Source organism: Plectrocnemia conspersa, unplaced genomic scaffold (genome assembly GCF_051122295.1).
Source record: "Plectrocnemia conspersa isolate PC_06_02 unplaced genomic scaffold, ASM5112229v1 ptg000003l, whole genome shotgun sequence".
In the NCBI taxonomy this organism is placed as follows: Eukaryota; Metazoa; Arthropoda; class Insecta; order Trichoptera; family Polycentropodidae; genus Plectrocnemia; species Plectrocnemia conspersa.
Window position 1 is genome coordinate 14,991,274 of NW_028277167.1, and position 22,619 is coordinate 15,013,892.

The window sequence follows — 22,619 nt, forward strand, 5'->3', positions numbered from 1 at the left end:
CTCAAAAATTACGTTGAACTCTTGTGAGTCAGGTATTTTTAACTGAATGGTCAGAAAAAAAGCAGCTCTGCCTTATATTTTATATTGTTAACTAATAATATTTGTATATTATTATCTAACATATTTTTATAATTAATTAACAAACATTTAGTTTTATTCCCATATAGTTCAAGTACATTATTTTGAACCATATATCTATTATAGTTAATTATTTAATTTAACTATCTAGCTTTTAAGCTTTGTGATATCCATTTATGTGACAAAGACTAAACGGTATATTGCGGGCGTAACTGATTAATTCATAAATGACAATACAATAATAATTAAAATATATGATAATATTTTATATTATACTAATTGATATTGCTACTTTGTTTTTAGCATTAGGAAGTACACTGCAAGTAATTATAGAGCGTCTTTAAAAGCGTCACTAAAAACAGTACTAGAAAATGCCTAAGAATAGCTTCACTATTTTTTTGTGCTATAAACGAAAGTATTTATAATAAATTGTCAGTATTTATAATAAACGGGCAATTACCAAGCAGTCAGTATAAGTTAGTTAGTTAGTATTTATATAGAGTGCTACGTAGTGATTATTATATTATTTAAGGGCTTATTGTAGCTGTCATCATTAGCATTGTCGAATGTCAAGAAGGCGTTAGGTTAAAAACGCCTTAGAGAAAGACCAGACCCATTAATGAATAGATTAACGATGTTTTATTTTTGTATTGAAAATAATTAACATATTTAGCTTAATTTAACAATTTATTTATATCGCGTATATTTTTTTCTTATATTACAATTAGAGCTCATACTTATGTTGGTAAAAGTCATGAAAAGTGTTTTTCAAAACTTTTACTTCATTGAAATTAATTATAATAAAAAACATGTTTCGTTATTATTATATTTGATTACGCTATAATCTTACCAATTATTTTATACCTTTTAATAATAATAAAAAATGTCGATAGATATAACAATATTATGTATTGGCGTAACCATTGTTTTCTCAATGATCATCGATAAGTTTAATAAACTATATCAGATAAACGCTGTGTAAAAAATCAATTTAGCGCATTTTTAAAATCAAATCAACAATTCAACACCCGTTCATTATAAATAACAATAATCGTTAATTAACGAACCACCACTAAAACGTACAAAATGGCGGCCGTCCCGCTCCGGCGGCGGTCCGACTTTTTTTCACTCTAGACCCATCTCGCATTTTTTATTATTATTTATTAACTCCGGACCCCAGCGCGGAAAAGCGGTGAGAAAAGTTTCGAAGACCAAACAAAAAAGGCACGGAAAGGAGGAGGCGTATAGCGGAGGTATAGCGGCGGGGTATATCGGGCGTCCATGTTGTTTCTGTTCTGACAGCGTAATTAGTGGGCCGCGCCGCGGGTACGTATGTGAGCGGCGTTTGATAAATTTCCACCGCATGTTAATTCAGACCTCACCTGTGTAATTTCGTGAGGTACCTTCTCGTAGCCGGGGTACCTCCCATCGACGGGACCCTCGGTTCGCTGGCATATTTATATTTATAGCTGTGTGTAGCTAGGTATCGTAGAAGGTAAGGTACACGTGCAACAACTCAGAGGATCGTACACGTGATGTGCTGGGTTAAGGTCTTACAGAGAAAAATTCATGTTGGGTTATATGGGTTTATGGGAATATTGTAGGTATGTATATGTCATTAAATCAATTAGCTATATTAGCTAAATTAATATTAATAAAATAAATAAATCATTTTCCCTCATTTGTATCGTGAAAATCAAACGCTTATGAATTAAATAAAAATACAATTTAGTGGTAAAACTAATAATAATTAAATCGATTTTGTATACTCAATTGGCATAATTGCAATTCTGTTTTTTTAACTAAAAAAACGTTTAAGGATAGCAGATATTAATGAACAATTTCCAAAGGTGTTTAAACTGATCTTTACAAAGCGATTAATAAAATATTAGACAATCAGAAAAAATATTTTAAAGACAATAAGGCAATCTAATTAAAAAGTGATTTAAAAGTATTTTTCAGTCTTTTTATGTATACTTTCTGGATACTATTCATGTGTAACTGTAAATGGGTAATATTTATTTATTATTTCAGTTTTAGATTTGCTTTTTTGTATTGTAATTCTATATACCTATGTATATATCTAACGACTTAAATAAATCAATCAAAATTTAATAAGACAGTAATATTAAACAATAATAAAACAATGACTTAGTGAGAGATAAAACTTGGGCATTTGCTTATTTCTATTAATTATATTTGAATATAAAATGTATTGAAAAAAGTATATATATATATTTGTAAAATATTTACATATTTTTTTACCTAGTAGTTTTTTATAAAACATGTTCAGAGTAGATGAATAAAAAATCGTATAAATTGTAGTTCTTACTTTTTTTAAATATTATATAAAGATTACCGTTTTGTAGAGAATTTTAATCCTTTTTACTTAAAAAGGATTGATTTGCAATATTCATCAGTGATTTAAAAAATCCCAGAAGCCTACACAAGGTTTTAAAAAATATAATATTAAGTACTAAGTTTTTAATTATAAAACAGATATAAACAATAGCTTATAAAAACCTCTTTGATAATTTAAATTTCTTATAAATTAATTATATATTTATATTATTATATATCAATTTTCTCTCAACGTCATAAAAATGAGCTAAAAATATTTATTTATATTGATTTATAAAATATGTTGTAGTTAAAGTAAGTGGTTTACATAAGCATCATATATTGTATATTAATTTAAAAAAAATGTCTTATGGTTTCACGGTTCTTTGAGGTTTTTACTAACTTTTCACAATAACAATAAATAAAAATAATTATACATTTACGTAATTAAATAAATAGTATTATATATACCATTATTTAAACGTAATTACAAAAATAGATTTAAGAATAGTAAAACGTTTTATAATTTTAACAATAAAAAAACAGTAAAATATTTTAATTCTATATATAAAAATTGAACATAAATGAGCACTAAACAATTTCTAAAGTGTACTTGAAATTGAAAATACTATTTTTTCTAAAATTGCTTTAATTGAATTAAATATGATATAATATATTAATTATTGAAATCTGTTTCCATTCTTTTTTTACTCATTTCACAAATATATCTAAAAGGTTAAATTATTTATTAGAAAATATTTTTTTGGTTTTGAGTTAGTTTAGTCTTAGAAAACTAAATTCGCTTGTATCGAAGTCAGTGTTATTTTGTAGTATTTCAATAGTTTGGGTAGTTTTTTAAGTATTCTCAGTTAATCAAATTAGCAGTTTTTTTCCTATGTAAAAAAATCGAAAGCGAATACTCTCATGATTTAAAAATAAATGTATGACTAAGCAAATTGTTTCAAACCTATCCGTTGCGTGCATTTTGGGGCCTACGAATCCAATCCTATGGGCGGTCACCCAGCTTGTGACGGCTGATCTTAGAGAGATGTATATGTTGCCTTAGTCACAAATAAACCATTTAAAAAAATAATTAACTATATTGACTCTATCGATATCAATGGGGTCCGAAATCAAATTTCACCGCCAGAAATTTACCGCCGCGTCGAATAATTGCCTAAACAATTTATAGTCTACAAATTTTATCGCCAGGCAATACATATACTTAATATAAATTTATCCGTCATTTTCAATTTAAATATATCGTGTTGTTTGTACCATCCGTGTTTCACTGATATTGACGAATAATGTTTGATAATTTTTTACTGGCCTAGTTAGTAAAATTATATTCATACAATTGGAAATATAACTTCACTGTAACAGCTGCGAAACGTCTAATTGCTGTTCAAACCCAAACTTAATTTCCATTTAATTAATTCGTTTAAGTTAGGTTTGATTTTGAATATAAAATATTTCGCAATGTAATATTTTTTATTGAATAAAGATATATTTATTTAATATTCATTACAACTACAAATAAAATGAGGCTCGATTTAATATTAAACATAGATATAGTAAATATTTATTTATTGCGCATTTTTAATCATTGTAATGCACAAACAATTCATTTTATGGAACAAAGTATTTAATAAAAATGAACATATATCTCTAAAACAAGCCTAACATAACAAAATAAAAGTTCTAAAACTAGTTTGAACTTCCATTAGATTAATTCGCTTACATAAATCTTAGGTTTGAACAGCATATATATGTTTCGCTCCTGTTTTAAAATACGTTTTGATTTTAATATTTCTTAGACTTGTCACACCTTCAATCTACCAATGAATCAGCGAGTCTGTATTAGCACATATCATTGCTTATAAACTGTCAAATATGTTAGCGATCATTTGACGCGTCAGTAAATTGCTGGCGGTGAATTTAGGGCAATAAATTTCTCAATATCAATATCACTGTGAGAAAGAATAATCTTATTTAAAAAAATATTGTTTTTTTTCCCGCATTTTTGAAGAAGTGAAGATCTTTATTATACAAAAATTGCATTAAAAATGCAAATAGACATATATTTTTATAAGTTGTTAAATTTTTTAAATTTGTAATAAAAAATAAAAATTACCATTTAATTTATTTTATTAATATACAAATAAAAAATTGTATAATAATTAATAAATTAAGCCTCTCATAGATCAGATTACCCAGAAAAACGAGATTTTAAGCAAAAATATACAATTGTTTTGAATCAACAATCTTTAAATATACATATATCTATTTAGAGTGGCGTTTTCTAATTCCTTATTAAATGTACTTAGCGCAACATGCAAGTATTTATAATAAAAAAATCATGCTCATTCACAAAAAGCTTTTTACCAACTTTTCTTGTATAAATAAAATACTTATAAATTTACTAAATGCGTCTATTCAAAGTTATAAAATAATGCAATAAGCTGTTTATAACTTATGTTTTTAAAATATATGTATAATAGAATAAAGATATATTAAAGTTAAATTTATATAAAAATATAGTCATAATCAGATAACGAAATATATATATTTCATATTATAAGATAAAGCTAAACCAAAGTTTGTAACTTGTATAGTATTACTATATAGACAATCCACAATTAAATTACAATCCACTATTAAAATTCTACTAATATAAAATATGCTTTAAAAATAGTACTTGTACATACAAATAAAAAAATATTCATTTAAAGTAACACTTTTCATAAGCGAAGTATTTTTTTTTTTATTTTTTTTTCGCAGTTAATTTTATTATACAAAACATTATTTGGGTGAAGCTATTTCATACAATATCTAATAATTAAATTTTTAAAAAAATGTAGGCATTTCTCACAATTTAATATGATGCTTTAAGGGGAAATATCAGAATGTATGATTTCCTAAGTGTTTGTAAAAATCATTGTAATAAATATGTATAAAAAAATTAAATAAAAATGTACATATTTGATTTAAAAAACGAAATATTACTAACATAAATCACACTAAATTTATTGTGAGAACAAATATGAAATCATCGCAAGTCATAAAAGATCAGTTCGCGTAATAGCGCTCGCAAATTAGTTTACATACATGCGAACTGTAATTTGAATGCGAAAAAAATCCACCATTATTAAATAATACACACCATATAGAAAACATAAGCACACCAGAGACGCACGGACGACATTAACCCCTGGAGCAATAACATAAATCTCATTAATTATTATCATTAAGTGAATAATGAGTGTTTTCCCTGCGCTTTGATGTTATATTGTTTTGGCTAATTTAACGGCTCAAAGATAATGCCGTGTATAAGAGTGATAATTTGTATAATAAGTTTGACATTACATCTATCTATAGGTTTTACATTTATAGATTAATTATTTATTTGATGTAAAAACAGTTTAACAATCATTGGGATCGATATGTATGTTTGGATGGCTTTCGCTCACTCTCATCCGAGGCTATATGCATTCAAAGACGCAATAGACAAAACAGACACTCCATATCATTCTGTCTATCTCTTTACTTCATATTATATACTATTCGAACGAATTTTCCACTTTACCACAGTAACGCGTGTTTACCTTCTCGGCTCTCGTCTCTTTTCAACGAATGGTTAATACTCGACGCACCTTGTTTTGCGAGCGAGATGGATATATTATTAAGTGCGCGTGCACACCTTTATATTCGATGCATAAAATTATATGATTCGTTCCCAATCGCGTGGCAAAACATTTTTTTTGTAATGATACTGCCATTTAAAACCAAACTGAATTATTTCTATAGATTTATAGTGAAAGTGAAACACAATTTATATTAAATTGCGTTAATTGTGCTAATCGATTAAATATTCAATAGAAAAATAATATTGTATAAATAATAATCAATAGTAATAAATTAATATATTTTTTGTTGTGGTTATTAAATAATTAAATGTTATAAGTTAATGTAAAAATCAATAGGCTGATTAAAAATCATTTATTGCAAATCTGCATTGACCATGAGAAAACACTTGTCGCATATACGCGTTAAAATCACAATGATATAAATTTATGTAAGCTTTTATTTCACGTTCGATATTTTTACACAGCTTGTAGAAAATTGCTTCAAACTACGACCACGCAACGATTATTTTAAGAAAGAAAAATAAACAAATCTATTTCAACCCCCCAAATCAACCCCCGAATCCTTTATCAATGACTATCTTTGGTTACTTCTGATTTGAAACACGCGAAAGCTAGTTTGAGCTTACCCCAAGCGGAGCTATATAAAATGTTGTCAAAGACTTGAAAGATCAAAAAATTAGCTGCTTCTCGTATTACATCAACCTTGGTCCAGCTATTGTCTTAAAAATAAATAATTCAATCCGAACTTCGATCTTTTCGAAGGCTGTAATTTTTTTGTTTTAATTAAATGCAGACCAGGCTGTAACATTGCTTATTTATGGTAATTAAACAAACTATACGTGATTTAAAATGTTGCACAATAACAATTTTCCCATTTATAAAAAAAATATTTACAGATTTATAAATTTTCTTATTGCTACTTTATCAGTCAAGAAGAGATTGGATTGATCTGTCGGTATATATTTTTATTGCAAATTGTATTATGTATACTGAAATAAAGTTGTAATTCAGTTGATAGTATCAGACTGAGTCGGCAGAAAAGATTAATTAAAAGGTTTTTTTAGAAAATGGAGTAATCGTTGAGATGACAAAGTAGTAGTAGAATATGCTTTTTGGGTCCTTACAGTTCCTTTCCAAATATGTAGGTGTGAATATCTCCTTTTTGGTCAAGTGAGCAAGAAACAAACATTTTATAACTTTTCACAGAAGCTTAAATAAATCAGAAAAATACTTTTTAAGACCAACTAGGCCGCAATGTTAAATTTTCGATAAAATATATAATGTATTATTTTATGCCTATATAATGTTTTGGTAATATTTTTTTGATAAATAACAAGCGTGATACGTTTAATTAAATATCAAATGTATGGTGATTGCTACAATATAATGTAGAAAATAGCTTTCTGTTTATTTAAATTTATATTAGTTTTAAGTTGATGCTCTTTAGTGTCGATTGAGTTACCTTAAAAATAGAAATCAAAGTATTATATGTATACATTAAAACTATACCCTTTTTTTTTATGAAAAATCAGTTTAAAAAATAATTATACGCAGAATTTACAACTGAAAACCAAAATTATTTAATTTTAATGGAATAAAAAAAACAATACCCAACAACTTATTTGTCATAATCGCAAGCTTTTTTTATTTAAAAGTTCACAGCAAATCAAGGACACAATTTATAATTGTAGAAAGACATATTTATGTTTAAAATAAAGTGAAAAGAGCAAATTAGCAACTCTGTGTTCTTTCACGTACCCGTGTATCCCTCCCAGCGAATAACCAAACACTAGGTACAAATTTAAAAGCACGTAATGATTACGCGTTGAGCATTGTTATTGTTTATTGACTAAATAAATAGAAACATACTATTATTAAACAATCAAACATAAAGTTTTGACTACTCTTTATTAAATTCACAGAAAAATGATTAATTATAATTATACTTTAAATTATTTTAAAATGCTATAAAAATCTCACGTTTATAAAATAGCAAGTAATAAATTTTATGGTTTCTATAAAGTTGGCAATTATGTAATTTATACTTTTTTGCTTTATAATATCTCATTAGAAATTATTTTTTATGCCATTGATATGCGAGCAAATACTATTTTATCTTGTTTTCAAACCATTTCTACTCGCCGAACAAACAAAAAAAAGAAATAAAACAATAGTTATCACGTCAGAGACATCTATATGCGAGTAGATTAACGAAAAATAATAAATATTTAATATTTATTATATATAATTCACCGATTTATTATACACGGTACCCGAACATGCTTTTCGGACGTAATTATTTATTACTTGTTCAATTGAGCGAATCATTATTACGTTTAAATGGCAATTTGTCGTGAATTTTCGTTTTCGTACTACTATAAACAAATTATCTCTCTTGACGAGCGTTATTGATTTATGGAGATGAGAGTTAAATCTCCCCGGCTGCTGGGTTTTTCTCTTTCTGCATGCAACACGCGTCGTCGCCGGAGATAAAAATCTTCGTACTCTTTCATCAGGAACGGACGCGTATTGATAATTACCAAGTAGAGGTGTGTGTTTGATGTGCGAGCTTTTAGATCCGAGATGATAAAATGACGTGTGACGATTGTCGACGTAATGCAATTAAATTTTAATATGTAAAATAATCGCTTCTTATCGCACTCTTAAACGTTGTAATTATTTTTAATAATTTACGATTGTTTTATATCTTAATTGAATGAATTTAATGCGATTCTTGTTAGATTCTAACTAGAGCGATTTAACTGAGAAATGCGTAGGTAAATTTACTGTAAAAGCTCTTGAATTTATTTCATATAATATCATTAAAATTATTAATTACAAATATTAATTTAATAATAATTGTTTAATAAAGCATATTTATAAATCAAGTACTTAAATAAACAAAAATATATATATGTTTATTGTGCAAAATATATTTTTTTTTGTAACAATAGTAATAATAATGATAAGTTATTTTTATAATATTACATTTTATCTACATAATCATGTCCATTTCATATTGAAAACTTGAGCTTTTAATGTTTTTGTAATATTTTTTTTATGTGTTATAGATAAATTAAGAGAACTGTACGTAGCATCAAGACTTAAATTTTATTCGTAGAAATTCTAATTAGTAAATTTCCGACTCGTAAGGGTTAATGGGATAGGTCTACAAAATCTAAAGAGCATTTTAAACATGTTTTTTTTTCAATTTATTTGGGTCACTCTTTATTGCATATACAATATATTTATTAGCTATATTTTTTATCGCCTCTTATGTTAACTTTCCATTATAAATTTATTGGTTTATATATGTTAATGAACAGTGCACATTCAATATATTCCGGTATAGCAAAAAATAGTATAGATTTAGATAAGTTAGTGTTCCTTCTCGAGGATTATTTCTTTAGAATTTATTAAGAAAAATGCCAAATTAATTATTTACATTGTCGAGAATGTTCATTCTTTTTTTGTTAAAAAAATGACTGAATGTTTTAGAAGTGCTTTCTGCATTTTTTATACCACTGCATAAGAAAGAATAGGTCCGTGCTAAATGTTTGAAAATATGCATGGGTTCTTGGTAGCTTTTAAGAGAAGTCGGAAATATTTGGATGGCAAAAAAATGTTTACGATTTTTTTAACTACTCTAACTACCTTTGCTTTAGTAACCTAAGAACTACATTAATAAGCATATGAAAAAAAACCGCTCCGCTTGGGAATAGGCAGAATGCATGAATGTACGGGTGCTACCTACAAAGTTTTTTTACACCAAAAGAGCAAAGATGGATGATTCCACTTTTAAAAAAACATTTTAAGATTAATGTGTGATTATATACCTACTAATATGTGATTATACACTTACTCATATAAATGATTAATGGTTTACTTTTTTTAAATTTATTTTATATTTTTAACTACTATGTATAATATTAGCTACATGCTCAAATATTGTCATAAAAATTTGTGAAAATTAAAACAGTGAAGATATTTTACATATATAAAGCAATTTGCAATAATATACATATACTACATACTGTATATATTTTTTATTTATAAAACACCTCGAGAATTCTCTTTTCTGCCTATTTGTATTTATCGATTATATAAATTATTAATTCTAAACACCTATATATATATTATTAAAAACAGTAAACTGTACCCTTGTCAATCAAAAGATTTATATTTTGCGATATAGTTGCAAAAAACTGTATTTTTAATATTTAGCTGTATTGAAAATTAATATTGTGAAAATATCATCAGAATTTTACATATCATATAATGTATTAAATACTGCAAAATTTTGCAATCAGTGATTTACAAATATTATAAATAAAACTTCGCTATGAATTTCATAATTTAATATAGATCTTTAGATATTTTTTAATTATTCTAGCCTGTAATATATATTGATTTATAATTTATAATATTAAAATAATAATGGTTATCGATGGACCTATTAGTTTTTAATTGACTAATGTCTACATACATATTGCTTTTATTATAATGTATTATTTTAAATTAATAATAAATAATAGAAGCTAATCATTATTTTTTAATTGATTATATTTTATATTATTTTTATTCATAATAAAACTAAGTTTGATAAGCGTGAAAACATTACTTATTCACTAAAAACATAAATCGTTCTGCTGCGGTTAGCAAAGTTTAAAGCGTTTTTATTTAACGTTTTTCAGATACAATATTATTTTTAAGCTTATAATTTACTATAAAATCCATGATACAATAATACAAAAAAAATCATAACACGATTCACCACAATGCCTTTGTCGATCTGGGAAACGTCGTTTATTTATTCAAGTGCATATATAAACATCGTTATTTTATTGTTGTGTAACAACGTCAAACGTTAGCGGTAACAACTTCCTCCGATTTTATATACGTACATCTATTATGTGTTATTTTATATATTTTTTATTGTGTGTATGTATGTATACCATATCTATCTAGTAATTAAGGTTACGGTGCAACGGTCACACAAGATGTTTCGCGACCTAGAAACGTTCCAAAGCCCGCTTTACAATAATCGCAATGAAGCCGAGTCTACTCCTTAACTCCTTGCTCTCTGATGATTGAAACAAACGAATCTGTGTTGGCAACTGTGGTGTGGTAACCCAATCCACAGAATATTAAATCTTGGTTCGGCTCAATGAGCTTAAATGTAAACCTCGTATAAAGAGAGCTGGACACATATTTATTGGACTGACCAGTCCAATTCCAGTTAAAGGGACTGCACCGGTCAGTTGGCGTGTGTATTTGAAAGTTTATTTTGTTAAAGCGAACTGTTGATCCGTATCTATGCTGAAATTCTTCAATCAATTACGGAACGTTCAATTAGTTATTTATTTATAAATTAGAACTCGACGGACCCCCATATATGTATATTGAATTGGATTAAAATGACATCGCGCTTCATTAAGGCAAACTTTATTGCTTTGGCGGTTGATCAAATAAAAAATTCTGATATACCGATCTAAAGAATTTTTTCTAACCTATTTTTAATGTATTACTCTTTTTTAAGTAAGTAAGTAATGGTAAACATCACCTGATTATAATTAACAAAATCCGCTAAAATTACAACTAACTACTAAATTTACTTATGTTATTAAGTTTTTTATGGAAACAAAAAATCCCTTTTAGATATATATTTTGATTTTAATGATTCGTAATATAATTTTATTCTAAAGATATAACCTTCTCCCACTTCTTAGTCATTTTTAAATTTCATTAGCATTATATGCTAGAAGGTTTGATGCAAAATATTCCGATCATTTTTGTAATTTTAATTCTTTTACTTCTAGGAAGTGCTGCATCGATTAAAATACACCACAGTCGTAAGGAGCAAGGTATGAAAAAAAGGAGTATGAGATAAAATTTTCCAGCCAAATTTCTTGATAATTTAACTTCAACTACGTTGAAGATTAAAAAATCTTTCTACCCCCTTCGTTCCCCTACGAAAGACTCGCAGATGACCTGACGTCAGGGCTCCGCCCTTAGCTAATAGGACTTTTAGATAAAAGCAGCTCATGGAGATGCATACATGGAGAAATGTCTCATTAGAGATCCAGCGCCATTAACTCCTCCACAGGGTCCACATAGCCAGTGGGTTTGCGTCTATTTACTGCGTTTCTCAAATACTGCGTTCCCAGTGGCTATTTATGTATTTTTTTGTTTATGTATTTGTCATGTTATTAAAAATGGTTGAATTGCTTCTCCTTTGGTGAGCTTCGTTACATAAGATACCGAAAAACTAAATCAATAAGATTATTTTCAAATGTATGAAATATTATGCTAAATATTATTTATCATCTGATTTACACCAGTAGACAAATATATCTATTAGCGAAAATTTAATTTTACTATGAAACTCAATTTGATAATTGCGAATCGTACATTTTCTCTTCAAACCCCATACCCTTCTTAAACTAATTTTAGAACTTTCATCAAGTAATTTCCAAAATACAAGCTAAGCCTACTCATATCTCAAGGGAAAACAAGCGAAAAAAGTTGTATCTCGCATATTGCCCCATTTCGATAATACACTATGGTTTAAAAATATTATAGTTATCCATATCGAAACTTTCTGATATAAAAATATTATTTGAAGTATATTAAAACAAAAATTTGGTCAATATGAGGGTGCAAAATCACTTCTCGGAAGTAAAAAATTAACGTCAAAAGCGATAAAATTGCTCCAATGGGAACGCCCGGTAGCGAGCGTTCCCACTGCAATGGCTACGGCACGATTTTATTGCTTTTGACGTGGATTTTTGACTTCTGAGAAGGAATAATTGTTTTTTACGCTCTCCTATTGGTTAAAATTTGGTTTAGATACGCTTCATTTTATTCTCACTTATTGTAAGCCGTAATATTGTATTAATTTTTTTTTTAATATTTACGCTAGGCCACAGAGTTGTTGATTGCTTTTAATGTGAATTGAATTTGAGCTCAGTAAGAAAATGCATGTCATTTAATGAAAAATTCTATTTATTATCATGAGATCGAAATATTAAAATAAACGATCACTGACCTTTGCCACTTCTGAAAAAGGTTGGAGTGACGTCCCTGCATTTGACACTTTGTACACACATGATTATTGACAGCTGTCTGATTTTTACAGTACTGCTAACATATAAAACTCGAATTGGAGCACCCTGCTAATTATTTTTTCAAACATTATATTTAATTAGTACAATTAGTACAAATAAAAAAATACGCAGGGGAGAAGTTGTAACCTATAAATGAACTAATATTAATATCATAGTATTTGCATAAGTGGACAAAAAAATCGTTACAACGTGGACTAAGCGTGGCTTATCAAATATGTACTATTCCCATTTAGTAAATTCATATATTATGTAAAATAAAATAGTGAATGAAAAACAAAGGAACTGTTTAACCATTTGCATGCCGTAACGACGACATGAATGCCGCTATAACGCGGTTGTTCGTTTCTAGATTTGTGTTTTCTTTTTTTTAAATTATGAAATATTTTTTTATACTTTTTGTGTATTTACTTGTATAAACTGGATTAAATTATGTTCCTATAGTGATTCACAAAAATAAAATCTTCCAAAATATTTTTTAAAAATACATTTATAAATTCATTTATATTTGCCAAAAAAAAATGCTTGGCATTCTTAGCATACACTACCTAATTTTGATTAACGCTAAAAGGGTTAAGAAGGTAATTTAAAATCATATCTTCATATGAAAGATTGCTTCGAAAAATATCATACGATGGACAAATATAACCAAAGATCAAATATATAAATATGTAATTACTTGTAATGTAAAGTACGCTCGGGATAAGGATGCCGGCTTGTTATTGTGTGCATGTACATGTATATGAGAGGGAGAAACGATGTAGCGTGTACTTCGTTGTCTCGCTTTATCTTTTAAAGACAGTCGCTGATTCGTCAACGCTGGTATTCGTCATTAAAGTGCAGTGTGGCACAGAAGTTCGATCTTCTCTAGTGATTTATTTTAAATAATTTTGTGTTGATATTGGCTTAAACAATCTGCGAATAATTTCTTTCTCCATTTTATATATTTTTGCTTTTGAAGAATAGCTAAAGACTTCATTATTTTTTTGACTTATGAAAGATTTTGAATTTTGCAAATATTTAATTAATGACATCAATGTCTGGTTTCTTCGATAATATAATATATTTTTAATTGTCCGTTGAAATTTCCAACTTAACTCAGATGTATGTATGTTAAATAAACATATATTTTCTTTTAAAATAAAAAAATTAAATAATCTGAGTGAAATTCTTTTGAGCCACACAGTTCACGCACACAATAACAAACCGGAATCCTTATCCCGAGCGTACTCTATATACATAAATATATTACGTGCGTTTAAAAATAGGTTGACAAAATAAATTAAAATAGTGAACAATTAGATAAAGATAGAGCGAAACATTTTTTTTGTCATTGCATTCTTTGATATTTCAGGTAGTGTTCCCAACATCTGGAATGGGTACAGGGTTTACCCTAAATAAATTATTTATAATTAATATGTAAGAAGCTTAATTTTTGTGATTAAATAAATTGGACCACACGCAGTGGATTCATAAGAAAAAAGTTTTTTTCCGGTAAATGTTAAGCAATTACATAATAAAATGGCTTAGAACTTTACTTTCCAAAAAATCATCATAGAACATTTTTTATAATATTGATGAGAAGCTTTTTTAATGATATGTTTTAACTAGATTAGAGAGTATTAAAATTATACATCATTCAATACTTTCTTATATGATAATCAATACATCTTATATGAATGTCATTATATTGTATTTATTAAATATTAGAAAAACAGCCATTAATATTTTCGTGATTTTTTAATGATGTTTTTGATATTGTTTATTTATAAATAAATTATTAATTTGTAAAATATAAATTACAGAAATAAAATAAATTAATCTGGTTACACTAAATTACCTATATGTAGACTGTCGTTTACATTCAATCTAAAATTGAATTTTTCTCATTACAAATTCATTCGTAGCATATATAGTAACTTTTCGTTGTGGTGCACCTTTCGAGTACATCGCACCACTTATTGGCAAAGAGGAAATACATATTAAAGCCAATCAGGGACTATTAAAGGACTCGCTCTCCGCTCTATGACCGAGCACTTCAAATAAATAAAAACCACTAGCAAGAACGTCTTTGAGATGCGCCCCGAGGTGAGAACAATGCCCATCGATTAGCTGGCCCAATTTCGAAGCAATTATTAACCACGACATGTCGTTTCGCACGGGAGTCAATGTGTCAAGTGGGGAACGTGACTGGGGATACCTAGGTACCTAAGGCACTCAAAATCCACTGACTGCATTAACCGTTTCGAAAACCCTCATGAAGTGGACGTTCGAGTGGATGCACTCAATCTCAGCTCGTTTCCAAGCACAATGGCAACACTAGCCAATGTTGAATAGTCCACATTAAAAGCTTTGTAGCTTCAGAGGAGATTTTTTAGGCTGTTCTCGTGAAGAGGCATCACGGATGTTGATTCCTATATCTGTGTTTTTAATACGTAATGCTTTTCAAATATTGTAATCTTCCGCGGAACAGAAGTAGGGAAACAAGTCACCACTGTAATTTGTATGAATCATGTGACAGAGTCCTTGAAGATTTATATCGTGACAGATGGTTAAGAGCTTAACGTGAGGCAGGGGTTACCAACGGGCGCACGCGTTGCAAACAGTTTTACATTGACCTACAAATAATAATGTCATTATACTATCAAATTTTATTGTGTTGTTTTTTTAATTTGTACATCGTGAAGATTTTTTTCTTGGAGGTTATAATAAAAGGTAATATATAGCGAATGTATTATATATATTTTAGCTTCTATAATATTGCTTAAATAAACATCAATGTCATCAGAAAATTGCTGTGAATGACATATTTATTTTTAAGTATGATGAGCAAATATTATTTTTGATAAGAAATTATATTAAAAGTTTATTATAAAACCATAAACGTATGTAAAAGAATTGTAACCCTTTTTCTTCAGGTGAGTCGAAATATATGTTAATTGTAGCAATATATGTCAATGGTTTAAGTTGCTGACTAATACTGGGTTCGAATCGAATATAGAACCTGATATTTTTAATTTCTAACATATTTAAAATATCTTATTATGAAATTAAGATTCCGATCAACCATCACAGATTAAATTTTCCTAGATTTCCCCAATATCCCGCGATGTATAATTGAAATAAATTTGGGTTACACTATATTTGAGTTAACACAGTCAGTTAGAGAACTATTCATTTCACCATTATTCATAATTGAAAAAGAGATAATTTGTTAATCTACGTCTATATTATGGACTGCAAAAAAAATAATAGGCGAAACAGCTTTTCAATTTAGATCAATCCGGTCCCTGCTTTATACTTTGAATAATAAAATAATTATAGTCCGAAAAATAAAATGAAGTAACACTATAATGGTAGTTGTTGATAAATATATTTATGTATCAAATAACTATTATATTATTATATCTTAATTAAAGGCATAGAACTTTTAAGGCAAAATATTGACGACTCATTGTCATTATTGAAAAATCTAAAGATAAATATACAAATATTTATTTAAATTAAGATATTAAATAATAATATTACCAGTCTTTGTGGCATTATTATTGATAATTTAAGATGATTACTAAATTTTATCTACATTTCTCTGAATAATTAAAATTTATTGCCATAATTTACAATTCGCTTTATCTTCATATTTTATTGAATGATTAAATACATTTTTTTTAACAATGTGAGATAACATTTTTATAACACCATTATTATTTTATAAATATTATATATGTGCAAATCTTAATTATTACTTAACGTAATGTATTATTGCATATAAAAACAATTTCTCAAGCTTTTCACGTTGCGTATTGACTGGTCGCTTTCACTGGCGGAGCTTTTGAAAGGGAACCTCTTAATACTAGCATTCTTGTTAATTGTATTAATTTGCGTCGGTAAAGCAGTACCCAAAAAATATTTATCAGTATCTTAAAAACACGCTTTCTCGTGTTTACGCGTAGGTGCAACTCTAGAGATTCAAATCTCAGTATAGCTAAAGAATTAAAAATAAATATATTTTCTCAATTATAATATGAATAATATACTGTATAAATTGTATACTTTATAACAATGTAGCTGAGGCTTAAGACATTATAATTATTGTCTAATATAATGTGTATATCATTATTGTTTTACGAAATCCATTATTATCTTTTGCATAAAGTATGAAAATTAACATATGTGTTTTTTATTATTCACAGAACCTATAAAAGAAATCTATATAACCTAACCCAACCACCACAGCTTTAGCGGCTTGTTATTACTAGCAGCGTAAAACAAGATGGTCAGAGATGATCAGCGGTTACTTAATCATCTCGCCGAGAAACGTGTCCATGTTCAAGATTATTTCAACACCAGCATACCCGTGGAAGCAAAAATTCTTCAACGGGGACAAAACGCCACTGCCGACGTCTCAGCACAACTACCGGGCGATTATGAAATGCCTATTCACTTGCGATTCTCCTGACAACCAAAAAGCCAACGGAATCGAAACATCGATTTATTTGAGCTCCGAATAAGAACTTTGAAGAAGAATTTGCAACTTCATTCATGAATGGACCTTCAGAGGTAAATTTTCTTCTCGAACACGGTGTAGTTTATCAGTTTTTTTGCAGCTCAGCGGCGCGAGTGAACGTCAGCCCGTCAGGAGTTCCCTGTTCTTAAATGGGAATGTCAGGAATCTCGTCTCCGAAACGTCGTTCACTCTGTGTCGCCAATGTCGACGTACTAGGAATTTACACACACGTTCGCAGTGTATAAAAAAATACAAAACATACAGCAATAAATTATGGTGTATAATAAAAAATTATCCAATGCAACCTTATTAGTGCAAAAATGATACAGACCAGATAACCTCGTTAGGCAGATAATGGGACCCACAAACGAATTTAATTTAACCTTTCTCTTATACATGCACATTTCATGTATTTTATTATCGTGTTCAATTTTTTAAACTAAATAATTAAATAATCACATTATGTCGTTATCAAAAATAAGTGAAAATACGAAACACAATTACTTAATTACTAATGTAACAATCGCATTTACTAACTTTTGTGCAAAATGCAAATAGCAACGATACTCATAAAATATGTATTTTTTTATATTACATTATGTATGTAAAATTATATAAAATAAATTATTATATAATACATTTATTTATTTTTGTTTCAATTTTAATTTTAGACGTTATCTTATTTTTTGATAAAAAAATTCTGTATACATTTTTCTTTTCGTATAATTCAAAAGAGATACTACTACACTATAATTTGGTATTGCAATACCGGTATTATAAAATTAAATATCTATTTATATGATATTTTGACAAAGTCTATATTTTCCTAGAGTTTTGTTCCAAAAAAGAATGATTTTATGCCTATATATTATTTCCCATAAATATTTCCGACAATATCGTAAGTTAATGAAAGTGAATAACTAAATGGAATGAAAAGGTTTTTATACACAGTCATCCTGTGGATTTTTATTAGTACTTGTAGACAACACAATAAAATATCACCGTAAAAGTATTTTTAGAAGTACCTGAATGTAAGGAAGATTGTTTAAAAACTTTTTATTGTTTGAAACACGAAATATGCATAAATAAGCAGACTGATAATTGGTCAAAATTTACCAAGCTTGTTTATTAAATTTCTCAAAAAAAAAATTTGAAGACGACAAAATTTTTTACGTTTTCATTCAATATTTTTAAAGAAAACTCTTGAACCCTTAGATTTTTTAGAAAAAATTGCAAGCGTGTTTATATTGCCAATTAAATAAAATAATAATAATGAAATATTAGTTATTTTCAATGTGTCACATATAAAAAATATTTATAATAATTTTAAAAATCCAGAAAATATTATTGACCAATATAATGATTTACATATTAAAAAATATAACTAATCAATATTTCCCCCACGCTGCATCCACAGAATGATGCCATCCTTAGACGGTCAGCTAGGAGTCTACGCAACATTAATAGCATCCTCCAGTCAACCATGTCTCTGTGCCGCCTCATCTTACTGAAGCTGTAAACCGTGATCCTAGTGGCAAGTTTCATCAGTATTAGCTAATGTTTTATTTTTTGTCTGCTATATATATGTATGTGTATATTATAATGCATTTTTATTTTAGTTTATAAAATATCTTGTAAAATATTTTACTATTTTTTATTATTCTTTTAAAATAAACACAATTTATTTTTAAGAAATTATTGAACTATACTTTTACTTGACTTTTTGACTAAAACCATTATACACTTATGTACATTATACTAAAAAAATATATTTGTAAAATGCTTCAAAATTTAACAAGTATATGTATCTTGATGTGTATATTATAGGAGTATACCCAGATAATTACATATCTTTCTTACATATAAATATTAATGAAAAATATAGCACTTCACTGACTGACTGCGATTTCTGAATCGAAAATGGACTATGTTAAGATATATGTTAATTAAATAATAAAAATATAAAAATTATATAATAGTTAAGTATTAAGTTTCTGTTATTCATATATGTTCAATACAAAAAAAATAAGATAATATTATTATAAAATATTTATATTTTAATAAAGATGGTTCCTATTGGAAAAATATATTGTTTTAAATAGAAAGAGGTTAATATAGATGATTTCATATGCATGTATTGTACCTATACAGATATTCCTGATATGATTACTAAAAGCCATAATAATTACAGTCGTATAGCTATAAAACACCATAATTATTGTGATTTCCGGCACGTTCCACGGCACACTTCCTCAAAAACTGTTTTGTGATTTAATACTACACTATCGTATTTCAGAAGCTTTTGGACCATTTCACAAATCGAAATTCGCCATACTCTGAAATATAAATTATATAGAAGCGCTTGAACGTGTCAGAGGGGTCGCATTCCCAAGGGAGACCCCAGACGTTGACCCTACGACGTTTGATCCGGTTTTGAACGAATTTTGTTAATAAATAATAAAAAAATATTATTAAGAATAGGCAAAAAATATAAGTAACACTACCACATGTCACGCGAAAGTTTTAGTCCATCAATGGGGCCTTGTGTGTGGAAGCACGCGAATTTTTCAAATGAAACAATGGTTTCAGAAATATAATACACGGTTTATTCGCAGATGGTCCTTTTGGGCCCTCTGCAATGCTTTCAACTGTATGTATTATATGGTACATGCAGGGGGACCTCAAAAAACGGAAACGCCTACCATTTCTTTATTTTCGAAAACACACGGGCGTTTCTTATGCGGCGGTGGCATGTATGTTTAAAAAATTCAACCGTAAAAAAATAATATAAAAATATATTTAGTTTTAAGTAGCAATGAAACGAATTAACGATACGAGCGTCTATAATAGAGTTAAACTATATTAACGGATGCTGCGTCGAGATAACAACACAAGCGGCGTGTCCTTTTGTAATTGTCGGGATAACCAAATAGATAGAGCATGTATGCATTATACAAACATATATTTAAATAAATATATGATTCTATAATATTAAAATAAATACACTATATATAACTAATGATAAATCAATAAAAATGGGGGAGCTTCATAATACTTAAGATATAGTAATAAACAGAATACTATGCTTACATATGCCATTGAATAAATTAGATCGCAATCTTTGCATTTTCTTACGATAAAATAAATACAAGGGGTCCTTGGAGACCCCTGAGCGTCGCTTATTTCCCGCCTTCGTTTCAGTAAAATCTCAAGAATGAATATAAATATATTTTTTTCTTATTGTTAACGATCAAAACGGGTGTTTTTTCGGCCATTGTGCCGTGGGGGAGTGGCGGAATATGTCCGGTTTATTTTTTAATGTCGAACGAACGGCAGCCGGTTATTGTTTGGAATAATGTCAGACTCGATGTGATGAGGTCAGGAATTCAATCTCGCTCACAATATTCTATTATGCTGATATTTTTTATTATTAAGTAGGCATCGTACACACATGATATATGTTACTCATGATACTTTATGATAATAATATATTTATACAATTAAGATACCTGATTGCGGCCAAATAAAGAGTTGCTGTTAAAAATGCATACATGAGTGGTCATATGATATTGCAACAAGAGCGACGTATTATTGACAGGAGAACCGGTGATCTTCCCAACAATGGATTTCAAACCATGGACCTTTCCTGCTCTTTTCATGCCCGCCGCAAAGAATAATGCATGCTGTGTACTACCAAAACAAACGTTTATAAGAGGACACCGCACTAAACCAGAATTTCCAAAACTAATACTTAAATGAATGTTAAAACCTTTTTTAAATATTTTTAAAACACAAAAGGTACGAAGAATCGTATTATAACCACTCATCATTCAATTAGATAAAGCCACAAAGAAAGATGCGTGTAGCACATATAGTCAACAATTTGAAGGTCTAATTAACAGAATGAGATGAAAGAATGTTTATTGATCAAGTTTCAGTTACCAAATCATCGTTGATACGTTGACAGCTACAATGTTGCTTCTCTTTCGATGCCGCTCACCGGTTCTTACTAATCACTCCTCTTTTGCAGTCGTATCAGTTTTTTGTTAGACGTTATAACGCACCTTATAATTATATTTAAAAAAAATGTCACAGATGGTTATAATATACATTTCTACAAATATATAATTAGGATTATTTTGTCAATAAAAGCACTCATTAGCAAAATCGGAAGCAAATCTTATCAAGTGTCTTAAAATATAATTTTAGTAGCTAGTATATCTAAATAAAAATAATCTTATTACCATAAATAACTTATAACTTTGTATAACCCTTTGAGCGGTATCACCGTACATTTACGGTGGTCGATATTTCATTGTTTTAAGCGTACCCCAGATGGCTATATATTTACATAATATAAGAACGGAATAGCGTAGTCCGTAACGTCGCAGACTAGTAACTCTGAGGTTTCTGGTTCGAGCCCCGGCTGCGGCCCTCGAATTTTTATTTATAAAAAATGCGTTACTATTATAAAAATCGGCTCCAGCTGCAGTGAAATCTATTGAATATAAATTGATATTTTACACATAATAATTTATAATTAATAATATAGATGTCACCGACTCCCAGACTTTCAGTCTGGTGGTTAATACTTACTTGTGGGTATTAATTATGTCTGATTGACTTACTCAGTTGATACAGATTTGCCCTTTGTAATGCATTGGGCTTACGCCTGTGAAGTAAGATTTATTAAAAATAAAATAATATAACTAAAAAATTAATAAATAAAAAACATTATATTTGTATAATATTTTTTTTAATTTGATTTATTGAAAATTAGTTTTTATAGAGAAAAATATTAATAAAAAAGTACTAAATAAATTATAATAACAAAAAAATAGTGAGAGTTTCTAAATTGATATAAAAAATCCATTAAAGCCGAATAATATATAATATAAATTAATGACATTTAACAATAAAAAA

At 28.2% G+C, this 22,619-nt stretch overlaps 1 long non-coding RNA gene across 1 annotated transcript in view; it reads left to right on the forward strand.

Annotated features, from left to right (window-relative positions):
• Positions 1 to 19,262, forward strand: part of LOC148236726 (uncharacterized) — a 56,836-nt gene extending 37,574 nt beyond the window's left edge. The window contains exons 2-3 of the long non-coding RNA XR_015809066.1: positions 17,383 to 17,749; positions 19,114 to 19,262. This is a non-coding gene — a long non-coding RNA (uncharacterized LOC148236726). The remainder of the gene's footprint in view (positions 1 to 17,382; positions 17,750 to 19,113) is intronic.
• Positions 19,263 to 22,619: the final 3,357 nt, after the last annotated feature.